Consider the following 7558-nt stretch of genomic DNA (forward strand, 5'->3'; position numbering starts at 1 on the left):
TGCGGTCGCGTAGTAAGTGAACACCATGTTACCGATTACTATCTGATGACAATGAACGCACCGGACATCGGCTACAACAACACACTCTCACTCCCTAAGCGTCCAATAGCGACGTTTGGTCAGTGTCCGTGGCGTCCAATTGTGACGCTCCTAGGCTCCTTCAGCGTCATAAAGGGACGCAAATAGCTTTCAACTGATTGCAATGTATTCCCATCTGCGTCGGGATTTGACGCTCATGGAAGCACGGCATTCGTTTATGTCGGCTGCCCTTAAAGGTAATGTGAACGTCCATTCCCAGGAGTAAAGGATGGCAGAAGACACTACACTACCCAGAATCCCCAGCTATCGTTTGGACTACACCATGTGCTCTTGACAAACCCCGTGATAGTCCTCAAGCTCTGTGATTGGAGAGTGTGCTCCGAGGGTTAAGCCGATTCTCGAACAGCACTTGAAATGGGATGGAACCACGGCAGACTGTCCAAAACTGGATTTGAACGGGTCCACCGCGTCCCCCCCTCCCCCACCCCGTCCCCAGAACTACACATGCTGGCTATTCTGTTTCGCAACATGTTCTCTATGGCACGTCTCTACTGGGAGTTGTAGTTTTAAAAGACGTTTTCGTATTTCCCATAATAAGAAGTTGCCAGTATTAAACTGTGTACATCCCTGGAGGTTTAGGGGACAGGAAACACTCACATTTAAAACTTAATTAAAAAAAATTAATAATAAAATAAAAATAAAATAATGGGTGAAAATTGCTTGTGCCCATAATGGGCAGTATTAATATATATACCCACATGCCAGCTAAGGTCAGAAGAGCTTTATTCAACAGCTGGTCTTATGTGTGTGACCCCTGTGATAACATTACATTACATTAATTGATAAGCCTGCAACATGCACTTGTCAAGGTTCAGAGGCTAATTTTGCAAATATGGCAGTAGCCATCGATCAGCTTAAGATAAGATATACTTTATTGATCCCAAGTTGGAAACATTTGAGTTACATCAGCATGTGTAACAGTTGTAAATATGCAGTGGTGTTTATTTGTAAATCATTTAGTATAATCACACAAATTCTGTGTTTTATATTTAATAATTCTGTGTTCTTTATTTATTGAATGTTCAATACCTGACAAGGTCGGAGATGAACAACTTTGGTCGCAGGTTCCTCAACAGTGCATTACAAGACATCTATCAATATGTGTGTACCTCCACCATTAAACTGTCCTATTCTGCACATTTCTTATACTATCTACATACATCTTATAAGAGTATAATACATATGTATAGTATATGTCAGTTAAAATAAGTGCTTACACATACAGTAGTTAACATTGCAGGAAAGCAATATATTAGTACTTAGTCAGGCTTAATATTTATCTGTATAGCCTACCCCCAAAGCTTTTTTCTTATTCAAAAGAAGACCTTAACCTAAAGTGTTCTTTAATGTTTAAATAAAGCTTTATTAGTGTGTCTGTCTGTGTCTCCTATTAATATCTAATAATACAAATAATACAATTCAATAACGTGATTTAACCACTAGGTGTCCCTTTCTATCAGCTGTGCACCGTTATGGTGTACATACAGCCTATCTACCAATTGGATCAAATATAAAAGTCAGCCGAATTAGTGTTGATACTGCAAGGAGACTCATATTGTGAAGAGAAATTGAAGATGTTGTTTAATTGCTGATATATTTATGATCCACGTCACATATTCAGTTTCGGCAGCAGTTATTCCTGTTTGTCTAGAAGTATTCTCATCAGGGCTCTATAAATAGAGAACTACGGTAGATATGTAATATTTAATGCAGCCGAACCGTGTATTACAATGCCGTTATGTGATGACCTCCAAAGACAAAAGCAAGCACACTCGGAATAAAGTATTATTTTTTGTTTTCGGATTTCACGTCAACAGGAGGTCCGGTTAACTAAAATGTCCATGCGGAACAATACCCCAACCCATAGATCCGTGGGTGAATAATGTCAATCACCCATAGCAATCACCACATTACACACATTCCTTCACATTATAATTTACATTAAAGTATTTTGTAAGACCTTCTAAAATGTTTTTAAATATAATTATATATAATATAATTAATATGTTGGCTTATTCTGTGGTATGCATCCGTTTTTGTTTAGATGCTATGCCACTTTAGCTGTAACAAGCGGAAATGTCCCCCGCTGTGGGACTAATAAAGGATTTCTGATTCTGATATGAGCCAGTTGAGGTGTTGCACAGGGTGTCGGAACTTGGACACACTTGTATGTTTTCTTATATGTAGCTGAATGCTGTTGTAATTAGGGTTGGGTACCGAGAACCGGTTCCGGTTCGGAACCGGTTCCAACATTTCGATTCCAACGGCATCATTTAGAAATGTGAATTTCGGTTCCGCTTTTCGATTCCTGAGGAAATGTTTCTCGCCGCTCTCCGTAGCCTACTGCATGACTGCAGCGGGGCGGGAAATGTAGCGTTGTACCTACACTTCCTACAGTGTAACCTGAGACCAGGGCCGGCCCGTCGCACTGGCGTTATAATTGTTCGCCTAGGGCGCCAGATATGTGGAGCTGACTGCTCTGGGAGAAAAAATAAATGTTTTGACTGTTGGTGCTCATCCTAATTTTCGGCCTTGATGTAACAACATTCATAATTAAGTAAATGTAACGCCCTTTTCATCCCGGTTACACTTTTCATTTGCCCTGTACGATGGGCGCTGCAAGTGATGAAAATGGGGGATGTTGGCTTATCTGGCACCCGCAGCTCACAGCCAAAGTGCGCGTGAGCGAGGGAGAAAGGGAGGGTGCACTGGAACCGGCGCTGTTGTTATTAGCATCTGGTGCTAGCTGCTCTAACGGAAGAAGAAGATGTTTCTACAATGATGTGGAGGGAGAGTCCTCTCCAGTCAGACTGAGAGGCTGATAACTACAGCTCAGTGAGGTAAAGGACTCTTGAGTGTTTAGATAGTTCACTTTAGTCTAAGTTATCTCAGTGGGTCTCAAACGTTTTGATCACAATTTATGTAAACACATATTTCCAAGGCACTCTTTTATAATTATTGGGATAAAACAGGTTTGAAATCATTCCAATGTATACTATAGGACAGTAAACCAGACATATCGTTTAAAAGAGAGATACAAAAATATGCATAAATAAAATAGTAAAATAAGATATGAATGAACAACAAAAATAAAATGCGTTACATGTAGGCTATTTGTTATTTAATTATTAAAATGTAAACCGATCTTTTTCATATGGGTGTTTAGAGTTGTACCCCCTAGATCTAGTCTCTAGTAATTCTGCGTGTGCACCAGATTGAAGCATTTTACTTCAAAATGTTCAAACATTTCTTCCCGGTATGCCTGAGAAGGCAGATATGCTTGTTTTTCTCAACAAGAACTGTTTTTAAAAGTTGGACTGTTGCACTGTTGTAGCTTCAGTGGTTCTCAGGTTAAAGTTACATAGCAGTGAATATAAACAGACTGATTAATGTGAATATTACTTTAAACTAACCTGTGTAAAAGTTTTGCGAATAAAAGTAATTGTTTTGGTGGAAGAAGCATGTATAATTGTTTTACCATGCCCCTCAAAGAATCGGAATCGAGAACCGTTAAGAACCGGAATCGAAAAGTAGAATCGGAATCGTGGAAATTCAAACGATACCCAACCCTAGTTGTAATGGTACATTCAGAGGGTGTGACGAACATTGAGACTCCTGTGACAAGCTGGTTGATGGAAAATGAGTTTATTGTAATACAATTAGTTATGAGAAACATTAATAAGACAAGATATGAGCCGTTATGTGATGACCTCCAAAGACAAAAGCAAGCACACTCGGAATAAAGTATTATTTTTTTTTTTTTTTAAATGTTTTCGGATTTCACATCAACAGGAAGTCCGGTTAACTAAAATGTCCATGCGGAACAATACCCCAACCCATAGATCCGTGGGTGAATAATGTCAATCACCCATAGCAATCACCACATTACACACATTCCTTCACATTTTAATTTACATTAAAGTATTTTGTAAGACCTTCTAAAATGTTTTTAAATATAATTATATATAATATAATTAATATGTTAGCTTATTCTGTGGTATGCATCCGTTTTTGTTTAGATGCTATGCCACTTTAGCTGTAACAAGCGGAAATGTCCCCCGCTGTGGGACTAATAAAGGATTTCTGATTCTGATATGAGCCAGTTGAGGTGTTGCACAGGGTGTCGGAACTTGGACACACTTGTATGTTTTCTTATATGTAGCTGAATGCTGTTGTAATGGTACATTCAGAGGGTGTGACGAACATTGAGACTCCTGTGACAAGCTGGTTGATGGAAAATGAGTTTATTTTAATACAATTAGTTATGAGAAACATTAATAAGACAAGATATGAGCCAGTTGAGATGTTGCAGAACTTGCCAACACCTTATAGTTGTGTGTGTGTGTGTGTGTGTGTGTGTGTGTGTGTGTGTGTGTGTGTGTGTGTGTGTGTGTGTGTGTGTGTGTGTGTGTGTGTGTGTGTGTGTGTGTGTGTGTGTGTGTGTGAGAGGGCCTGCTCACGGAAAGCTGGTTGCTGACACAGAAGGACTCCTGAATAGGTGAATTGTGGTAAAGAAATAAAAAATAGAGAAAGTGCATCTCTGTCAGCAGAGCTTCTGTCAGTCAGAGGGTTAGGTAAAGGTTGAGATAGTTATCATGTGAGGAGAATTAACTAAAATACAATACATAGCAATGTTTGAACCAACCTTAGTCATGGGTTTGTTTTAAATACAAACGTTTACTTTACATATTCCTCACAAGCCACATTTTTAAGGATTGTTCAAGGCAATTCATTCCAGAATGTTCACTTAGTTCAAAGAAGCAACATGCATAGTAAGATAACAACTTTTTTTCACATTATTTGAAGTGAGAGGTTGTGTGTCAGAGTGCACACAATGTTATTGGTTGACGATAACTGGCCTCTGGTCTTAATACTGGTAGGAGAGGTTAAGTACATTTCAGTCAATATCATGGTGTGTGACATTAACAATAATTCTGAGCAGAGGTATGTGTGTCTGTGCGAGGGAGGGTGTGTCCGAGTGTGTGGGTCAATTATTGTAAATGTTTAGATGTTCATGTTCTATGTGTGAGAGAGAGTGGCACACAGAGGAAGAGACTGAGGGAGCACACAGAAAGGAGAGAGAGAGGTGGGGGGACATACACCCAGCATGTGTGCCTATGTGTATGATGTGGCTCTTTGCAGTAACGCAGGGAAATTATTGGCTCTCAACCTCTAACTGGTTGGCCACCCCTGCTGTACACCCTAGTGTCCTTCAGGGTAGGGTGGGGGAGAGAGGCGCTGTGCCCCAGCGTCCTTTCCTCATGGAGGGGGTAGGGTGGGGGAGAGAGGCGCTGTGCCCCAGCGTCCTTTCCTCAAGGAGGGGGTAGGGTGGGGGAGAGAGGCGCTGTGCCCCAGCGTCCTTTCCTCAAGGAGGGGGTAGGGTGGGGGAGAGAGGCGCTGTGCCCCAGCGTCCTTTCCTCAAGGTGGGGGTAGGGTGTGTATGATGTCCTCATCAGGGTCTTCCTCACTGTCATCACTGATGTCACTGTGTTCTCCACAGAGTCATCAGGCCATTGAGGGGCATTTGGTCCGATTGCCAGGCTGTAGGCCGAAGAAAGATGCTGGATGTGTGTGTCCACGTCAGCAAGTCTTTTCTTTAGAAGACTAGCTAATCCATCTCTCCCTTCTTGAGTCATGTCTAGGGCAGAACATAGCGAATAGAATAGTGAAAAGGCATCTCATTTGTACACACTGTGGATGTTAAGTAGTATTTGGGTATGGTATCATGGAATGTACCACTATGTCCTCCACATGAGACATGTTGCATCTGCATCCTGATCTTGTCAGCCTGACTTCTCAGATAAAGGCAGTGCTGCCTCATCTCCCTCACAATGATGGCCCTCTCCTCCACAAGTCTCCTTTTGCCCATGTAGGCATCGAAGACTTTTTTTTGGGCCAAAATGGACACCGATTCTGAAGAGAGAGGAACAGCAAGCATACCATTACCAACTAAGACATGCACCAGTAGGATAAGTGACTGGGCATAGTCCATTGACTGGGAAGCTGGTGTTATAGGTCTTGCTTAGTGCCAGAAAATAAACATATTATATAAACACAAACAAGAGAAGCTCTTACCATCACTTTGCACTTCCCATGGCCATATTAGACTGTCTGTTGTTTGCTGTTCTGCAGACAGTCTTCTCTCCACCTCTTCTTCCTGGATTTCTGTTTCAGGAGGCTGTCCGGTGTTGTACTGGCGTATTGCCGCTAAGAGTTTGGTCTTTTCCTCCCTTAACCTTTTGCGACGCAACTGAAGAATCTTATTGCTGTCTATATGACGTAATTGTAAAAAATATTACAGAAACAATGTTCAATGGAATTTTCTAATTACATGACTGCAACTGAATACTAATAACTTACCAGTCTGTCTATAGAGGCAAGCTTTCTTTTGGCACAGCCCTAGAAATAGCTGCTCAATGGACCTCTGGAGAGACTGATTGTCGCCTGATGTGTTGTCTTGGGTAAATAACAAGAAACACAGTTTGAGAACAAAGAAAACATTGGTGTTAATACTATACGTTAAATAACAATGTTATATTATCAAGTTAGGAAACAGCATACCGTTTGTTGCCCAGTCTCTAACATCATTAACCCATTGTTGGACTTTGTCCTCAGGGCATCCAAGCTCTTCGCAGGTGTCCTTCATTTTTTGAGTCTCACCCTCCAACATTGTGATTGTCTGTTGTAAAAAAGATGTTGCTGATACAGATGTATTTTCAAGATTTTCACCCAAATTTCCATAACTTTTCATGTCTTGAAAACAGTAATTAATCATTCAAACTTTTCCAGACCTGCGCAAGCACTCAGTATCCAACACTTTACCAGCTTGGACAATTATTTGTTTGTGACAGGTTTGCACATTAGCCTTACAAATCTAATCTTGTCATGCCTATGCTTACATGGCCAATTACCTTGACATATCTCTTGGCCAACACCACATGAAGGTTTTCCTGCTTCCGTCTGTTCCATCCCATTGCATGGACAGTCAACACGTCATTGCATGGACAGTCAACACGTCATTGCATGGACAGTCAACATGTCATTGCATGGACAGTCAACATGTCATTGCGAGCTGTTTTTAAAAGTAAAATTGACAAGCAGATAATATAACTTGGGTATTTGGAAATCAACTCATAAAAACTCTAGTACTGTTGTAACAGACTACATCAAAGACAAAGATAAAGTAAAGTAAGAGATGGATAATAACTTCAAGACAGAATTATGTTGGTCTAATGACAAGAGGACATACCTGATTTTGTCATGTACTTAGTTGTGATGGCACAACGTGACAGAAAGCTGTTCACCATCTCCACTTCTTCCCCGGCCGTCGAACCAGCACCCTCCAAATGTCTCCCACTCCACACAATCTAACAAGTACACATATATTATATGTCATAGATGAATTAAAAAAAATTCTTACAATCACAATAATATAAGAGTGGGCCTACCTCGCACTTTG

General features: G+C 40.8%; 1 long non-coding RNA gene across 1 annotated transcript; it reads right to left on the reverse strand.

Moving 5' to 3' along the window:
- Positions 1-6490: 6490 nt before the first annotated feature.
- On the reverse strand, positions 6491-7089 carry LOC117449264 (uncharacterized). The gene is made up of 3 exons (XR_004552464.2): positions 7011-7089; positions 6661-6778; positions 6491-6555 (listed from the first exon to the last, which is right to left on the reverse strand). It is a non-coding gene; the product is annotated as an uncharacterized lncRNA (long non-coding RNA).
- Between the last annotated feature and the right edge of the window lie 469 nt (positions 7090-7558).

Source organism: Pseudochaenichthys georgianus, chromosome 7 (assembly GCF_902827115.2).
Source record: "Pseudochaenichthys georgianus chromosome 7, fPseGeo1.2, whole genome shotgun sequence".
Taxonomy (NCBI): Eukaryota; Metazoa; Chordata; class Actinopteri; order Perciformes; family Channichthyidae; genus Pseudochaenichthys; species Pseudochaenichthys georgianus.